We start from the raw sequence: 18,625 nt of genomic DNA on the forward strand, positions 1-18,625 counted from the left end.
ATGGATGCCATTCTGGGCGTTTAACGCCAGGAGGACACTAGAGGAAAGATTTTGTTTTTAATTCAAATATTTTTCAAATTTTCATAATTTTTCAAAATCAAATCTTTTTCAAATCATATCTTTTCAATCATATCTCTTCAAAATCAATTCCTTTCCATTTTTTTATTATTTTCAAAAATCCTTGCTATAATTAATGATTTACTTCAAAATTTTCAAGTTGTTACTTACCTATTAAGAAAGGATCAAATTTTAAAATTTTAAGAATCATATCTTTTAATTTCTTGTTAGTCAAGTAATCAACTTTAATTTTAAAACTTTCTTTTTTAAAATTGATTTTCAATCATATCTTCTCAATCATATCTTTTCAATCACATCTTTTTCAAAATTAACTCTCAATCACATCTTTTTTATTTCTAATTTCAAAATCTTTTTCAAAAATCACTTAATTTCTTTCCTAATCTTAATTTTTGAAAATCTCAATCAAATTTTCAAATTTCTTTTTATTATTTCAAAATCTTTTTAATTTGTTTTCGAAAATTCTTCCCCTCTTCTCACATCCTTCTATTTAAGGGACTAACACTCCTCCTCAAGGTGCAATTCAAACTCTATCCCTCTTGATAAGTTCGAATTCTCTTCTATCTACCTCCTCCTTCTATTCTTCTTTTCCTCTGACGCCTCAAGGAATCTCTATACTGTGACATAGAGGATTCCCTACTTTCTTGTTCTCTTCTCTTTCATATGAGCAGGAGCAAAGATAAAGGCATACTTGTTCAAGCTGATCCTGAACCTAAAAGGACCTTGAAGAGAAAGCTAAGAGAAGCTAAAGCACAATTCTCTCTAGAGGGCCTAACAGAGTTTTTCAAGGAAGAAGAAGCCATGGCAGCCGAAAACAACAATGCCAACAATGCAAGGAAGGTGCTTGGTGACTTTACTGCACCTACTCTCGACTTCTATGGGAGAAGCATCTCAATCCCTGCCATTGGAGCAAACAACTTTGAGCTTAAGCCTCAATTAGTTTCTCTAATGCAACAGAATTGCAAGTTTTATGGACTTCCATTGGAAGATCCTCATCAGTTCTTAGCTGAATTCTTGCAAATATGTGACACACTGTCAAGACCAATGGGGTTGATCCTGAGGTCTACAGACTTATGCTCTTCCCTTTTGCTGTAAGAGACAGAGCTAAGACATGGTTGGACTCACAACCCAAAGAAAGCCTAAACTCTTGGGAAAAGCTAGTCAATGCCTTCTTGGCAAAGTTCTTTCCACCTCAAAAATTGAGCAAGCTTAGAGTGGAAGTCTAAACCTTCAGACAGAAGGAAGGTGAATCCCTCTATGAAGCTTGGGAAAGATGCAAGTAATTAATCAGAAGGTGCCCTTCTGAGATGCTTTTAGAATGGAGTATCATAGGAATCTTCTATGATGGTCTGTCTGAACTGTCTAAGATGTCATTGGACAGCTCTGCTGGAGGATCTCTTCATCTGAAGAAGACGCCTGCAGAAGCTTAGGAACTCATTGAGATGATTGCAAATAACCAATTCATGTACACTTCTGAAAGGAATCCTGTGAATAATGGGACAAATCAGAAGAAAGGAGTTCTTGAGATTAATACTCTGAATGCCATATTGGCTCAGAATAAAATATTGACCCAACAAGTCAATATGATTTCTCAAAGTCTGTCTGGAATGCAAGCAGCAACAGGCAGTACTAAGGAAGCTTCCTCTGAAGAAGAAGTTTATGATCTTGAGAACCCAGCAATGGAAGAGGTGAATTACATGGGAGAACCCTATGGAAACACCTATAATCCTTCATGGAAAAATCATCCAAATCTCTCATGGAAGGATCAACAGAGACCTCAACAAGGTTTCAACAACAATAATGGTGGAAGAAACAGGTTTAGCAATAGCAAGCCTTTCCATCATCTTCTCAGCAACAGATAGAAGATTCTAAGCAGAGCCACTCTGACTTAGCAACTATAGTCTCTGATCTAATTAAAACTACTCAAAGTTTCATGAGTGAAAAAAGGTCCTCCATTAGAAATTTGGAGGCACAAATGGGTCAGCTGAGTAAGAAAATTACTGAACTCCTTCCTAGTATTCTCCCAAGCAATACAGAAAAGAATCCAATGAGAGAGTGCAAGGCCATAAACACGTCTCACATGGCCGAACCTGGAGAAGAGGAAGAGGCAGTGATCTCCACTGAGGAAGACCTCAATGGACGTCTACTGGCCTCCATGGAATTCCCTGATGAGAAACCATGGAAATCTGAGGCTCACACAGAGACCATAGAGATTCCATTAAATTTACTTCTGCCATTCATGAGCTCTGATGAGTATTCTCCCTCTGAAGAGGATGAAGATGTTACTGAAAAGTAAGTTACTAAGTACCTTGGAGCAATCATGAAGCTAAATGCCAAGTTGTTTGGTAATGAGACTTGGGAGGATGAACCTCCATTGCTCATCAAAGAACTGGATGACTTGACTAGGCAGAAATTACCTTTGAAGAGACAAGACCCTGGAAAATTCTTAATCCCTTGTACCATCGGTACCATGACCTTTGAGAAGGCTCTGTGTGACCTGGGGTCAAGTATAAACCTTATGCCTCTCTCTGTAATGGAGAAGCTAGGGATCATTGAGGTACAAGCTACTAGAATCTCACTAGAGATGGCAGACAATTCAAAGAAACAGGCTTATGGACTTGTAGAGGATGTCTTGGTAAAGGTTGAAGACCATTACATCCCTGCTGATTTCATAATCCTAGAGACTGGGAAGTGTATGGATGAATCCATCATCCTTGGCAGACCCTTTCTAGCCACAGCAAAAGCTGTGATTGATGCTGACAGAGGAGAATTGATCATTCAAGTGAATGAAGACTCCCTTGTGTTTAAAGCTCAAGGATATCCCTCTGTAACCATGGAGAGGAAGCATGAAGAGCTTCTCTCAATACAGAGTCAAACAGAGCCCCCACAGTCAAACTCTAAGTTTGCTGTTGGGAGGCCACAACCAAACTTTAAGTTTGGTGTTGAACCCCCACATTTAAACTCTAAGTTTGGTGTTGGGAGGTTCCAACATTGCTCTGAGTATCTGTGAGGCTCCATGAGAGCCCACTGTCAAGCTATTGACATTAAAGAAGCACTTGTTGGGAGGCAACCCAATCTTTACTGTTCTATGTTAAATTTCTATTTTCTTTTGTTATTTTATGTTTTCTATAGGTTGATGATCATGTGAAGTCACATAAACAATTGAAAAAGCAAAAATAGAAGGAAAAACAGAAGTAAAAATAGAACACCCTGGAGGAGAAACTTACTGGCGTTTAAACGCCAGTAAGGGTAGCAGAATGGGCGTTAAACGCCCAGCCTGGCACCATTCTGGGCGTTTAACACCAAAAATGGGCACCAGACTGGCGTTTAACGCTAGGAATAGGCAAGAAGCTGGCGTTAAATGCCAGAAATGGGCAGCAGCCTAGCGTTTAACGCCAGGATTGGCAGAAAGGGGCATTTTTGCACGCCACTTGGTGTAGGGATGAGATATCCTTGACACCTCAGGATCTGTGGTCCCCACAGAATCCCCACCTACCCCACCTCTCTCTCTCTTCTTCACCCATTCACCAATCACCTCAATACCTCTTCTCCGAAAACCCCTCACCTATCAAATCCCACCATTCTCTTCACCACTCACATCCATCCTTCATAAAACCCCACCTACCTCACCATTCAAATTCAAAAACTTTAATAATGGCCGAAATACTAAGCGCCCTCCATCTCCTCTATTTCTTCTTCTTCTACTCTCTTCTTTCTTCTTTTGCTCGAGGACGAGCAAACCTTCTAAGTTTGGTATGGTAGAAGCTAAAGCTTTTTGTTTTTCCATAACCATTTATGGCACCAAAGGCCGGAGAAACCTCTAGAAAGAGGAAAGGGAAGGCAAAAGCTTCCACCTCCGAGTCATGGGAGATGGAGAGATTCCTCTCAAGGGTGCATCAAGACCACTTCTATGAAGTTGTGGCCAAGAAGAAGGTGATCCCCGAGGTCCCTTTTAAGCTCAAAAAGGGCGAATATCCGGAGATCCGACATGAGATCCGAAGAAGAGGTTGGGAAGTTCTCACCAACCCCATTCAACAAGTCAGAATCTTAATGGTTCAAGAGTTCTATGCCAATGCATGGATCACCAAGAACCATGATCAAAGTGAGGGAAATACATGGATTTTAGTCCGGAAAATGTAAGGTTGGCATTCAACTTGCCCATGATGCAAGCAGATGCATACCCCTACACTAGAAGGGTCAACTTTGATCAAAGGTTGGACCAAGTCCTCATAGACATCTGTGAAGAGGGCGCTCAATGGAAGAGAGATTCAAGAGGGAAGTCGGTTCAACTAAGAATGCATGACCTCAAGCCCGTGGCTAGGGGATGGTTGGAGTTTATCCAACGCTCAATCATTCCCACTAGCAACTGGTCTGAAGTTACTATAGACCGAGCCATCATTATTCATAGCATCATGATTAGAGAGAAAGTAGAAGTTCATGAGGTTATATCCCAAGAACTCTACAAGGTGGCGGACAAGTCCTCTACTGTGGCAAGGTTAGCCTTCCCTCACCTCATTTGTCACCTCTACAATTCAGTTAGAATTAACATAGAGGGAGACATTCTCATTGATGAGGACAAGCCCATCACTAAGAAAAGAATGGAGAAAATAAGAGAACCTCACCAAGAGAATGAGGAATTTCCTCATTATGAAATCCCTGAGATTCCTCAAGGGATGCATTTTCCTCCACAAAACTATTAGGAGCAAATCAACACCTCCCTAGGAGAATTAAGCTCCAACATGGGACAACTAAGGGTGGAGCACCAAGAGCATTCCATCCTCCTCCATGAAATTAGAGAAGACCAAAGAACCATGAGAGAGGAGCAACAAAGGCAAGGAAGAGACATTGAGGAGCTCAAGCACTCCATAAGATCTTCAAAAGGAAGAATAAGCCGCCATCACTAAGGTGGACCCATTCTTTAATCTCCTTGTTCTTTATTTTCTGTTTTTCGAAAATTATGCTTTATGTTTATTTATGTTTGTGTCTTTATTACATGATCATTAGTGTCTAAGTGTCTATGCCTTAAAGCTATGAAAATGAATCCATCACCTTTCTTAAATGAAAAATGTTTTTAATTGAAAAAGAAAAAGAAGTGCATGAATTTCGAATTTTATAACAGTTTAGTTACTTTGATGTGGTGACAATACTTTTGTCTTTCTGAATGAATGCTTGAACAGTGCATATTTTTGATACTGTTGATTCATGAATGTTAAAATTGTTGGCTCTTGAAAGAATGATGGAAAAGGAGAAATGTTATTTGATAATCTGAAAAATCATAAAAATGATTCTTGAAGCAAGAAAAAGCAGTGAATAAAAAAGTTTGCAGAAAAAAATATATGCGAAAAAATGCGAAAAAAAAAGAGAGAGAAAGAAAAAGCAAGCAGAAAAAGCCAATAGCCCTTTAAACCAAAAGGCAAGGGTAAAATAAAAAGGGATCCAAGGCTTTGAGCATTAGTGGATAGGAGGGCCCACAGGAATAAAATCCTGGCCTAAGCGGCTAAACCAAGCTGTCCCTAACCATGTGCTTGTGGCGTGAAGGTGTCAAGTGAAAACTTGAGACTGAGTGGTTAAAGTCGTGGTCCAAAATCAAAAAGAGTATGCTTAAGAGCTCTGGACACCTCTAATTGGGGACTCTAGCAAAGCTGAGTCACAATCTGAAAAGGTTCACCCAGTTATGTGTCTGTGGCATTTATGTATCCAATGATAATACTGGAAAACAAAATGCTTTGGGTCACGGCCAAGACTCATAAAGTATCTGTGTTCAAGAATCAACATACTTAACTAGGAGAATCAATAACACTATCTAGATTCTGAGTTCCTATAGATGCCAATCATTCTAAACTTCAAGGGATAAAGTGAGATGCCAAAACTGTTCAGAAGCGAAAAGCTAAAAGCCCCGCTCATCTAATTAATATTGATCTTCATAGATGTTTTTGGAATTTATTGTACATTCTATTCTTTTTATCCTATATGATCTTCAGTTGCTTGGGGACAAGCAACAATTTAAGTTTGGTGTTGTGATGAGCGGATAATTTATACGCTTTTTGGCATTGTTTTTAGTATATTTTTAGTATATTTTAGTTAGTTTTTATTATATTTTTATTAGTTTTTATTTAAAATTCACTTTTCTGGAATTTACTATGAGCTTGTGTGTTTTTCTATGATTTCAGGTATTTTCTGGCTAAAATTGAGGGACCTGAGCAAAAATCTGATTCAGAGGCTGAAAAAGGACTGCAGATGCTGTTGGATTCTGACCTCCCTGCACTCAAAGTGGATTTTATAGAGCTACAAAAGCTCAATTGGCGCGCTCTTAATTGCGTTGGAAAGTAGACATCCTGGGCTTTCCAGAAATATATAATAGTCCATACTTTTCCCAAGATTTGATGGCCCAAATAGGCGTTCCAAGTCAGCTCAAGAATTCTAGCATTTAACGCCGGAACTGGCACAAAAGCTGGAGTTAAACGCCTAAACTGGCACAAAAGCTAGCGTTTAACTCCAAGAAAAGTCTCTACACATGAAAGCTTCAATGCTCAGCCCAAGCACACACCAAGTGGGCCCGGAAGAAGATTTCTACATTAATTACTTATTTCTGTAAACCCTAGGCTACTAGTTCTCTATAAATAGGACCTTTTACTATTGTATTTTCATCTTGGTTCTTCTGGTTCCCTCTCTGGGGCCGAAGCCAATGACCTCCATTATCACTTTTGTATTTTCAACGGTGGAGTTTTTACACACCATAGATTAAGGTGTGGAGCTCTACTGTTCTTCATGAATTAATACAAGTACTATTATTTTTCTATTCAACTCAAGTCTATTTCTTCTCCAAGATATTCATTTGCACCCAAGAACATGATGAATGTGATGATTATTTGACACTCATCACCATTCTCACCTATGAACACGTGACTGACAACCACTTCCGTTCTACATGCAAACAAGCTTGAATGTGTATCTCTTGGATTTCTAATCTAAGATTAGAACCTTCGTGGTATAGGCTAGAATTATTGGCGGCCATTCCTGAGATCCGGAATGTCTAAACCTTGTCTGTAGTATTCTGAGTAGGATCTGGGAAGGGATGACTGTGACGAGCTTCAAACTCGCGATTGTTGGGCGTGTGACAGACGCAAAAGGATCAATGGATCCTATTCCAACATGATCGAGAACCGACAGATGATTAGCCGTGTGGTGACAGCGCATTTGGAATGTTTTCACTGAGAGGACGGGAAGTAGTCATTGACAATGGTGATGCCCAACATAAAGCTTGCCATAGAAAGGAGTATGGATGATTGGAAGAAGGCAATAGGAAAGCAAAGGTTCAGGGGGAACAAAGCATATTCATACGTTTATCTGAAATTCCAACCAAAGAATTACATAAGTATCTCTATCTTTATTTTATGTTTTATTTATCTTTTAATTATCAATTCTCCATCACCATCTGAATCCGCATGACTGAGATTTACAAGATGACCATAGCTTGCTTCAAGCCAACAATCTCCGTGGGATCGACCCTTACTCACGTAAGGTATTACTTGGACGACCCAGTGCACTTGCTAGTTAGTTGTGCGGAATTATGACAAAGTGTGATTTACGTTTAAGAGCTCCAAGTCTTTTGGCGCCATTGTTGATGATCACAATTTCGTGCACCACCAGCAAAGGCTTTTCTTTCATTGAAAGCCACTATACTTTTTTTGTTCTTAAAGTTTTCAAAAAAGGGAAAGGGTACTGATATAGGAAGCTAACAATCAAACTCCCCCCCCCCCTTTTTTCTGCAATTGTCACATGTTTTACTCAACAATGGCATGTATCACCCTAACTCTTAATATATTTCACAACCAAGTTAACCATTCTTGTAGCCCTATACTGCACCTGCAGTCACATGCATGCACCATAAGTTTATACTAGCAACTGGAGAATCAATACAAATTGTATATAGATCAATTCTATAACCGATTCCCAATAAATAAATCAAGCAAAATGAGATATACCATGCGAGCCATTAATTCCTTCTGGAGTCTGCAAAAATCAAAACAAACAAAACCATTAAAATTCAATTATGGTTTCTTTTCTTTTTCTTTTTCCAATTTGATTAGGAAAAAGTGAAAATCTTCAAAGATTTCTCGTGTTTTCCAAAATTGAGATTCAATGCCACACTAGATACAAAACAAAACACTACTAAAAAGTCAACAACTTTAAATTCAGATTCCAATTCAACACCATTAGCACCATTTATAATCTTTTATCTCACTATCAAATGTCCAAAATCAACAACAACAATAAGTCAACTACTTTGAATAGAAATATATCGAATATCCAAAGATAGTGACTTACATCTTTGGGTGGAATATGAGTTGATTCGGAGGAGTGAGAAGTATTTCTCGGTCTGCTACTTGAAGCATCCAAAGGAGAATTTTAGGCAGCTTGCACTAAGGCTGCTACCTCTTCCTCACTCATTCCAGGGTTGACTTGGTGCACCAATACCTTTAATAAACTACATACACCGTCCATCTTCTTCTCTAATGATTCAACCTTGTTGTTGTATTCAACTTTGACTTGTCGAATCTCCTCATCCTTTTTAAGAGAGCTTCTTGTAATCGAAGCCCTATAACAACGAACTCGACCTGGTTGGTCCTTTCCTAGCACTCCTACAAATGCATCCTCATCATTTTCCCCTGCCTCTATGCGGGTTTGAATTTCAGCTTGTCAAAAGTGAGGAGCAATAAAATACAAAGCCGCATTAACTCAATATTAATAGAAATCACTATAGAATTTATATTGTACAAATCCAAATACAAATACAAACAACTCACAATTGTGCTTTGCGTTTTAGCATCAATTTCTTTTCCTTTTTTACTTGTGTGAGTTGCTATGAAAACTTCAACTCTTGATGGTTCTTCATTGTTCTCTTTAGAGTCGCGCTAGAGTACATACAAAAAAATTTACATGAAGCATACTAACTAGAAAACTACAACATGAATATAAATGAGAAATCACAAAAAAATAAGTTATATTACCAGCTGCTTGCGCATTATTCCAAAATTTGTGGAACCCATCCGGTGAGGATATGTTTGCTTTGACCTATTTTCAGCATTCTTAGTAGACACAGCCTAAATATAAATATGAAAAAGAGATGTTATTATTCTTAATAAACATGTTTTCTTGTTTTTTCAAAATCACACTACTTTTTTCCAAAACACCAAGTTTAATCACATAAAGAACTAAAAGACAATATTACCTTAATAGTCGGAAGACTGATAAACCCCGATTTCGTGGTTTATTTTGTGCTTATTTTGGGGAATTTATTCACCTTTTTCCACATTTATTCAATGAAATAGCATAGTTTTGTAATTCTCCCTTGAATCGTGCTTAAATGTAAAAACATACTTTTTAGGCCCTAAAATGGTGATTTTAATTCACTTTAATTCCATTCGATGCCTTGATATATTTGTTAAGTGATTTCAGGTTCATAGGGCAAGTATTGGATGGAAGAAGTGAGGAGAAAAGCATGCAAGCGGGAGAATAAATGAAGAAATGAAGGAACCCGAAAGCTGTCAAGCCCGACCTCTTCGCACTCAATCGACCATAACTTGAGCTACAGAGGTCCAAATAAGGCGGTTCCAGTTGCGTTGGAAAGCTAACATCCGGGGCTTCAAAATGATATAAAATTTGCTATATGTTACTTCGCACTAAGGGGCGCGCACGCGCCGATTCTGCCATGGCCCACTGAAGTGAATTCGCCCCCAGCGAATTCTGAAACATTTTGGGCCCAACCCAACTCATTTCTAATGCTATTTCATGCAGAATTCAAGCTTGGACAAAGGGGGGAGCAATTAGTTTAGCCAACATGAGCCTTTAGTTAGTTTTCTAGAGAGAGAAGCTCCCTCTTCTCTCTAGAATTAGGTTAGGTTAATTTTCATCTTAGATTTAGGTTTAATTCATGCTTTGATTTACTTTTCCTTTACAATTTGTTGTTCCTCTACTCTTTCTCTTTTTAATTTTGTATCTCATTCTTGTAATTGCTTACTTTGTTGTTGATGCACCTTTTGGTTCTTTTATTTTCAATTCAATGCAATTTATGATTCATGTTTCTTTATTGTTCATTTGAATTGTTGTTGTTTAATTCCTTGCAATTGAGTAGCATAGATTACATTCCTTGCAATTTTGTCATGTTTTCCTTTTATGCCTACCAAGTGTTTGACAAAATGCTTGGTAGGATGTTAGAGTAGATTTTGAGCATTCTTGGCTTGGAAAGAGTAATTGGGCAATCTTGAGTCATGAAAACCCAACTTATGTTGGCAATCTAGAGTTGTTAGCTAGTATTGTTTCCATTGACGCTAACCTTTTGCTAATTTAATTAGTGAGTTGATTAGGACTTATGGAATATTGTTTCCATTGACGCTAATCTTTTGCTAATCTAATTAGTAAGTTGGTTAGGACTTTTGGATTGAGATTAGCTAGTCTCGTTAGACTTTCTCCCTATTTGTTGGAGTTGACGTAATGAGATAAATTCTTTTTTATAATTGTGACATGATTAATTAGTCTTGTTTGACATTCTCCCGATGTGTGAGTTAACTAAATAAGATGAATTAATCATGCATGACTAGGATAGAAAGCCTATGATCTTAATCCATTGCCATGAATGTCTCTCTTTTTATTACTTGCTCAATTTTACTTTTTTTGTCATTTATTTTCTTGTCAAATATAAAAAAAAAACCCCCCCTTATACCCCTCATAGCCAATAATTGAGCACTTCATTGCAATTCTTCGTGAGACGACCCGGAGTCCAAATACTCCGGTTAATTTTTATTGGGGATTGTTAATTGTGACAACCAATATTTTTGTATGAAAGGACTATTGTTGGTTTAGAAACTATACTTTACAACGAGCTTTCATTTGTGAAATTCTATATCAACAAAAGTCCGTTCATCAAAGACTCCAATACCGAATTAGTTTGCGAAATTGAACCTCAGAGATCTCTAACGGTCGGGTCTTTATCATTTCTTTCTTTGTGTTGTACTTCAAGAAATGTTCCTTTTTTATTTCACCGTTGTATTTTTTCCATGCACGACAAAATCCGTTCATTACCCACGGCTTTGAAGTTATTGGAAGAATGAATTTTGCTAAACAAGATAACAAATTAAAATGTCAAAGGTTAGCATAAATAAAGTAACAAATAAATTTTTAAAAAAATTATCTATAATTCTATATTTACATACATTGGCATACTCCCACATGTCCTCTTTCAGGTTTTTAGGCACACCATGCCAACTAGTATATAGCAAAATCACAAAACGAGGATTTCTAACTATTGTGTCCAAGAGTTGGTTGAGGTTAGATACAACCTCCTTGGTTGGACTTATAGGCTGCCCTCCAAAAAATTCCACCTCCCATTGATCATTAAAATCAGTGGCATGAAGGTTTTTGTACATAGTCTTTCCACGAGTTTTCTTCTTTATTGTGCCTGAGTCCGATTAAAATAACAGAATTTTAACTCAAATCAACTTAGAAGTAATACAAGCTATATTTTGACAATAAGGTAAAACAAGAAAAGCACCTTCATTACTAGCTTGTCATCCATTACCCTCATCATTTGCAGCATCATCAAGCTCATCTTCCTCATCTTCCTCATCTTCTTCATCTTCTAAATTTATCCCATGTACCTTAAAATACATGTCAAGACTCATTCCTTTTTTTGTTCAACTTGCACTTAGCTCGCTTATATCTTCTCTCTCATCATCATAACTTAAATCATTTTGTTCCATTGTATCAGCTTCAACAGTCCTTTGATTCCCAATTTTGGAGGTCTTTTCAGCTTGAGACATTGTCCCGTTCCCATTATGTTCACATTCTTGAAAAAGTGACATTGGTTGGACCTTCTTTTTTTTCTTTGGAGTCCTAGCTTGCTCTTCAATGGCAACTTCCATGATTGTGATGGGTTGGTTTCTTGTTTGATCTTTTGGGTCTTGAGCTTGGAAGCTAGCCTTCTTATTTTCAGCCATGATCTTTTCTCTTTTAATATTGTATTGTTGTAGCAATTCAGCACTTGACCTCACTTGTGTAACCTCAAAGGAATTTTTTTTTTGGACTTTTTTATTTCATTTTTTGTGCTAAGGTACTTATCTGTTTTCTTTTAGCGATCTCTCCTTTCTCCATTCTGCATACACAAAAGAGTTGCAATAAAAAATGTTATTTTATGAATAATTAAATTAACATAATCAACATAAGCGAGTAATTAAATAAGCAAAATAACTAAAACAAATGAGACATTTAGAATTCTACCAAAACAGCATTACATGAAAACATGTCAAGATGTTTCAGAATCAGAGTCCTCCATGTATTCGTATTCGCTTTCCTCATCTTTCTCACCACGTTGTTTGGCAAACATATTTGGAGCCACATCTATAATGGTTGCTCGTAGATCATTCCTCACTAGATCAACTTCACCATTATCATTTGGGAGACTGGGAATCACTTTAGGTTCACATGGCTCCCTTGCATATATTATGGGAGAATCAAACTCAAGGTCATCACTTATCCTAAATAAATCTCTTGGAATTATTTTCATAACATAGTGTTTGTCACTCACATATGGGTCTTGCACATAAAAGCATTGGTTTACTTGGGATGCTAGCATAAATGGTTCTTCTTGGTAGTATTTTTGACTGAAATACACATATGAGAGACCAAAGTTATCTTTTACAACTGTATACCACTCACACTTAAATAGGACTACCTTAAATTGGCCATAATAATCTAATTCAAACATATCAACTATTCTACCATAGTAGGTTACTTTTGCTTCAATTGGGTTCTTATCTTTCACAGTAGCAAAACTAGGAGTCAATGCCTCCAATGTGACACCACTATTTTGGGTTTTACGTCTCGCATCACGGTGCCTTGTATGGAACCTATACCCATTGATAACATAACCTGAAAATCTTTTTTCAACTCTATTTGGACCCCTAGCCAACCCTTTTGCCCAACCAGGCACATCATTTTTCATGGCACGAGTTTTAAACCATTCTGAGAACTGTTGACTATGGTCTTTGGCTTTCTCCCACTTTGTTCTTCGTAGATTGTTATCATTTACTGCAGTCATTGAGAAGCATGCCTTTGCTAACTTAGTTCTTTTACCATCATTCGTATCTCTTGGTTGAAGGTTTTTCCTGATACCCATGTCTTTAAGGTCAAAACACGCAGCTGCATGATCTTTGTCTTTCCAGAAATATCCAAAAGCGTTCCAATTATGCTATCAACTATATTATTCTCTATGTGCATGACATCAAGGTTGTGTCTAAACATGTTGAACTTCTAATATGATAAATCAAAAAAGATTGACCGCTTTTTCCAATTTGAAATGCCATTCTTTGATCTCCTTTGCTTCTTTCCAAAAGAATTATCTACCCCTTGCAATATATGAAATACAGTTGTTCCATCTAACAACTGCGGTGGAGACCTAAGTTTAGTTTTCCCATTGAAAGATCTTTTATTATGTCTCTATGGATGGTTCATGGGTAAAAACCTTCAATGATCCATATAAACAGTCTTGTGGCTATGTTTCAGATGTATAGAAGAAGTCTCATCATTACAACATGGACAAGCCAATTTTCCATTTGTACTCCACCCAGATAACATAGCATACGCAGAGAAGTCGTTAATTGTCCATAAAAGATATGCTATCATGTTGAATGTTTTGTTCTCTTTGGAATCATATGTTTCGACACCTAACTCCCACAATTCTTTTAATTCTTCAATTAGTGGTTAAAGAAAGACATCAATAGCATTTTCCCGTGATTGTGGGCCAGGAATGAGTAAAGAGAGCATAAAATAATCAGGCTTCATGCTCATTCAAGGGGGTAGATTATACAACATCAGAACAACAGGCCATGTACTATGTGTACTACTCAAAGTTTGAAACAGATTGAATCCGTCGCTTCCTAAGCCAAGTCTCACATTACGAGGCTCCTTTGCAAAATCTTCATGTCGACTGTCAAATGCTTTCCAAGATTCACCATCGGCAGGATGCCTTAACGACCCATCTTTAACACGTTCATTATGATGCCAAGACATAGCTTCAACCGTCCTTGTGCAATAAAAAGCCTTTGAAGTCTGGGAATTAGGGGGAAATGCCTTAGAGTTTTTGCAGCAACTTTACAAGGCTTTTTAGATGAGGTAGCATCGTCTTCTTCTACATGATGCTCAATATAACGGGATGTTCCACAGACATGGCAAGGTGAGTCATTCTCATGCCCGTTCCGATACAACATGCAATCATTGGGACATGCATCGATCTTTTGGTAGTCAAGACCCAAATTCTTCACCACATTCTTCATTTTATCAAAAGAAATAGGAATATTCAAATGTGGCATTCCTTCTTTCAATAATTCTAAGAGAGAAGTGAACGACGCATTACTCCAACCATGCAAGCATTTTAACAAGTAAAGACGGATGGTAAAGGATAATCTTGTAATCCTTTACATCCAGGGTATAGTTCTTGGCTTGCCTCGTCTACCAATTTATAAAATTCTTTTGCACCTTCGTTAGGCCCCATGTTATGTCCATCAACTTGTGTAGTATCTCTGAATCTATCACGTAACAACTCATCAATATTATCATTGCAGTTATATTCCTCATCTGTGTCACTGTCAACATCCATAGCAACAAGTGATTCCCCATGATTAAACCACTGCCTATAACCTTTTACGAATCCATCGCATATTAGATGGTCATACACGACATCTCTCCTTAACCAAAGTCTATTACAACACTTTGCACATGGGCATTGAATTTCTTCCCATTGAGGAATTCCCGGTGATGAAAAAGCAAAGTGTAAAAACTTTTCTACACCGAGATGATATTCTTTTTCATGATGTGGTGTATCCATTCAATCCTTGGACACATCCATCGAAAACCTATATATTTCAAATAGATAGCTAAGTTTCTAGTTTGAAGTCTTTACTGCTAGTTTCACTAACTGCGAGTTTAGCTTCCTAATTAACTAAGAGACAATATTTTCCAAGTCTCCAAAATACTTTGAAGGCATTGGACATAAAATAGCAAAGAAAATTAAATTTTAGCAATTCTTAAAGAAGGTCCTGAAGTGAGTGCCTCAGGAAAGCACTTAAGTTGTCCGCATAACATTAATAACAAATTAATAGATGTATTTAAATTCGTATGAACCAACCTTAAATACTGTCTTAATCCGTACAACACCAGCACCAAAGTAGTAGCGCAGCAGAAGCAGAATTAGAAAGGTAGCAGCGGCAGCGAATAGCGATTCAGCAGCAGATAATCAGTACCACAGCAACATCAAAGCAATACCACAGGAGCAGCAGAATAAAAGAAGTGGTAGTAGTAGTGGATAGATAACTATCAAAAGCCTGTTGGAAAGCATAAAATTAAAATGCTCTTGAGAATTAAATTTTTTTCTTACTTTAAAACATAAAAAATACATGAATATAAACTCTTTTGAGAATTTTAATTCTCATCTTCAACCAGGGTGAGAGTGGCCCCTAACACTTGTCAGCCTATTTTTTTTACCGAAAAAAAAAAGCCATAGTAGCACTAGCAACCAACCAGCAATTAACACATTTCTTGATTATTTTTCGCTGTTATATAAACTGTTTTATGAATTACTAGTACTATTTCAATTTTGACTTAAAACTGGCAAGTATGTCTCAACTTTAATTTCTCTGAGATTAAAGTATATCTAGGCTGTGATTTTTCAATAATCTAATTTTAGGTCTCCTGATAAGTATACTTTAAATATAATCATTCTTAAGCCATAAGGTAATCATAATAATAATAAACTTCTACCTAAAAATAATTGTATTAATTAAACATTACTCCATCAAATACAAACAGCAAAGCATGAAAAATTATGCAACTCTCTTTTTCTGACCACAGTAATCACCTTGGAAAGACATGAGCAAGCAACTCAGAATCAGAGTGTTAATCCTGTAGTGCTCTTTTCTCACTTTTTTCTACATTCTGCAGTGTAAAAAATATTTTCAAGTAGTATTCAGAAAATGCAGTATGAAAAGAATAAGAACTTCACAACCCAAACTATCATATATAATGTCGGTAGCATATGGCAAGAAACAGTTAAAAATAGTTGAAAGTTTAAGAAACCAAAGTATAAACAAAGCAGTACCATAGGAGCAGCAGAATAAAAGAATTGAAAATAATTTCATACCCTTAGCTTCAGATCCATTTTTATCCATTCAAACATACAACAATGGATCATATTTATATTTTTGTTAAGAGTTTTCATTCATCAACATTTAATATTTTAGTTATATAATAATATTGTAGGATAATGGTCAATTTAAAAGACTAAAATCTAATCAGCTTTTTTTTAAGATACTATATGTTAAGAAAAACTAACTATATATATTTTATATATTTTATGCACTAGCATAACAACAGCTCAATGAAAGCAGCAAAAGAAAACTACTTAGACAGAAGGCAACTAGAGTTGTTAGTTAGCTAAATGCCTAAATGTTTTGCGTTTAATTAATTAATTAATTAATTATACTATTCAGTCACGCTTAAACGGATCCCACAAGTTTTTCCATGCATGAACAGAAAAAGAATCCTTAGCTTGTTATATTGTAATGTATATATAAAATATAAATTTGAACTTGGATAGAGAAACAAGAATTCAGAATTGTGAACATGTATAAACCAGAGAGGAATATCAAAGAGGCATATCAGAGAGCACTTGGCGTGCATTAATACTGATAATAACAAATAGCATAAACCAAGCAAACCAAATGCACCAATTCACAAAATTCAATATTAAAAGCACAAACAGTGGCAATCGGCAAGAATTAGTATCCAAATCTAGTAATAATAATCCAATAATTCAAGGCAAAGACACCAGTAGCAACAATTCCCAAAGCCTTTACGAAATTCAGAAAACAAGGGAGGAAGAAAAAAGAGGTAATACTATCAGCAGACATAGCAAAAACTAACAAGTTTCTTGGAGTCTTGTGGTGCAAATGGTAGAGCTTTGAAGAAATTGAATTTGTGAATTTGCTCCCTGAATTTGAGAAACAAAAATTTGTTACTATTTATCCAAAGTAAATTACAACATATCAGCATGAAAGCCTTATGCATGGCACATATAATAAATCCTATAGGAAGGAAATAGATTAACCCATGAGAAAGAAATAAAAGAAAGATAAGAGAACTCAGAGAAGTGTGTTTATAAGGAAAAAAGAATCTTAAACCAAGGATTGAATTTTGGAAGTTAATTTTAACCTTATAGGTACGGTTTGGAAGATAGTGACAGGATACAATGGAATCTGCAGTTTGAACAATGATAAACCACTATTTTACGGTTTATCTTGTGCTCAATTGAGTGGATTTTATCAATCTTTCATACACTTATTCATATGATTTGCATGAGTTTACGTTTTTCTTCCTGATTTTGTGCTATGATTGAAAACATGCTTCTTTGGTCTTAATTTTGATATGTTTAACCCTCTATTATTACCATTTGATGTCTTGATATGTGCGTTAAGTGATTTCAGGATTTACAGGGCAAGAATGGCTTGGAGGACGGAAAGGAAGCATGCAAAAGTGGAAGGAATACAAGAAGTTGAAGGAACTACAAAGCTGTCAGCCTGACCCTCTCGCACTAAAACAATCATAACTTGAGCTACAGAGGTCCAAACGACGCGGTTCTAGTTGCGTTAGAAAGCTAACGTCCGGGGCTTCGATTTGATATATAATATGCCATGGTTTCCTTGATGCTAGGTGACGCGAATGCGCGCTCCACGCGGACGCGTCACAGTGACGAAAATCAGCGTGGCAGATTTTTTCTCAAGCGATTTCTGGGGTGTTTTCGACCCAGTTCTCGGCCCAGAAAACACAGATTAGAGGTTATAAAGTGGGAGAATCTATTCAAATAACTCAATCAGCTCATAATTCACTTTTCATAATTTAGATGTAGTTTTTAGAGAGAGAGGTTCTCTCCTCTCTCTTAGGATTTAGGATTAGGATTCCTCTTAAAGGAATTAGGATTTCAACTTTATTATTTCAACTTACAATTTCTTCTGAGTTCCAGGTTCAATGTTCCTTTTATTTATTTTATCAATTCAGTTTATGAACTCTTTATGTTTAGATTGAATTTTTTTTTATTAACGCAATTAATGTATTTCAGATTTATGATTCTTATTTAGCTTTTTTTATATTCTTGGCTTTAATTGATTAACTGGAGGCTCTTGAGTTATCAAACTTATCGTGATTGTTGATTAATTTCTCTAATTGATTGGAATTCCACTAACTCTAGTCTTTCCTTAGGAGTTGGCTAGGACTTGGGGATCTAACTAATTAGTCCACTTGACTTTCCCTTGCTTTCGTAAAGGTTAACTAAGTGGGGTTAAACTCAATTCTCATAAGAGTAACTAGGATAGGACTTCCGAATTTTCATACATCGCCAAGAGTTTATTTTATAGTCATTTATTTATTTTACTTGTCATTTAAATTACTTGTTCCTTACTTTCAAAACCCCCAATTTACAAAACTCAACCAATAATAAGAACAT

General features: G+C 36.5%; 1 non-coding gene across 1 annotated transcript; it reads right to left on the reverse strand.

Annotated features, from left to right (window-relative positions):
• Positions 1 to 1,280: 1,280 nt before the first annotated feature.
• LOC148551132 (small nucleolar RNA R71) lies at positions 1,281 to 1,388 on the reverse strand. Its single transcript, XR_015893268.1, has one exon. It is a non-coding gene; the product is annotated as a small nucleolar RNA R71 (small nucleolar RNA).
• Positions 1,389 to 18,625: the final 17,237 nt, after the last annotated feature.

Source organism: Arachis ipaensis, chromosome B7 (genome assembly GCF_059453495.1).
Source record: "Arachis ipaensis isolate K30076 ecotype BB chromosome B7, ASM5945349v1, whole genome shotgun sequence".
Taxonomy (NCBI): domain Eukaryota; kingdom Viridiplantae; phylum Streptophyta; class Magnoliopsida; order Fabales; family Fabaceae; genus Arachis; species Arachis ipaensis.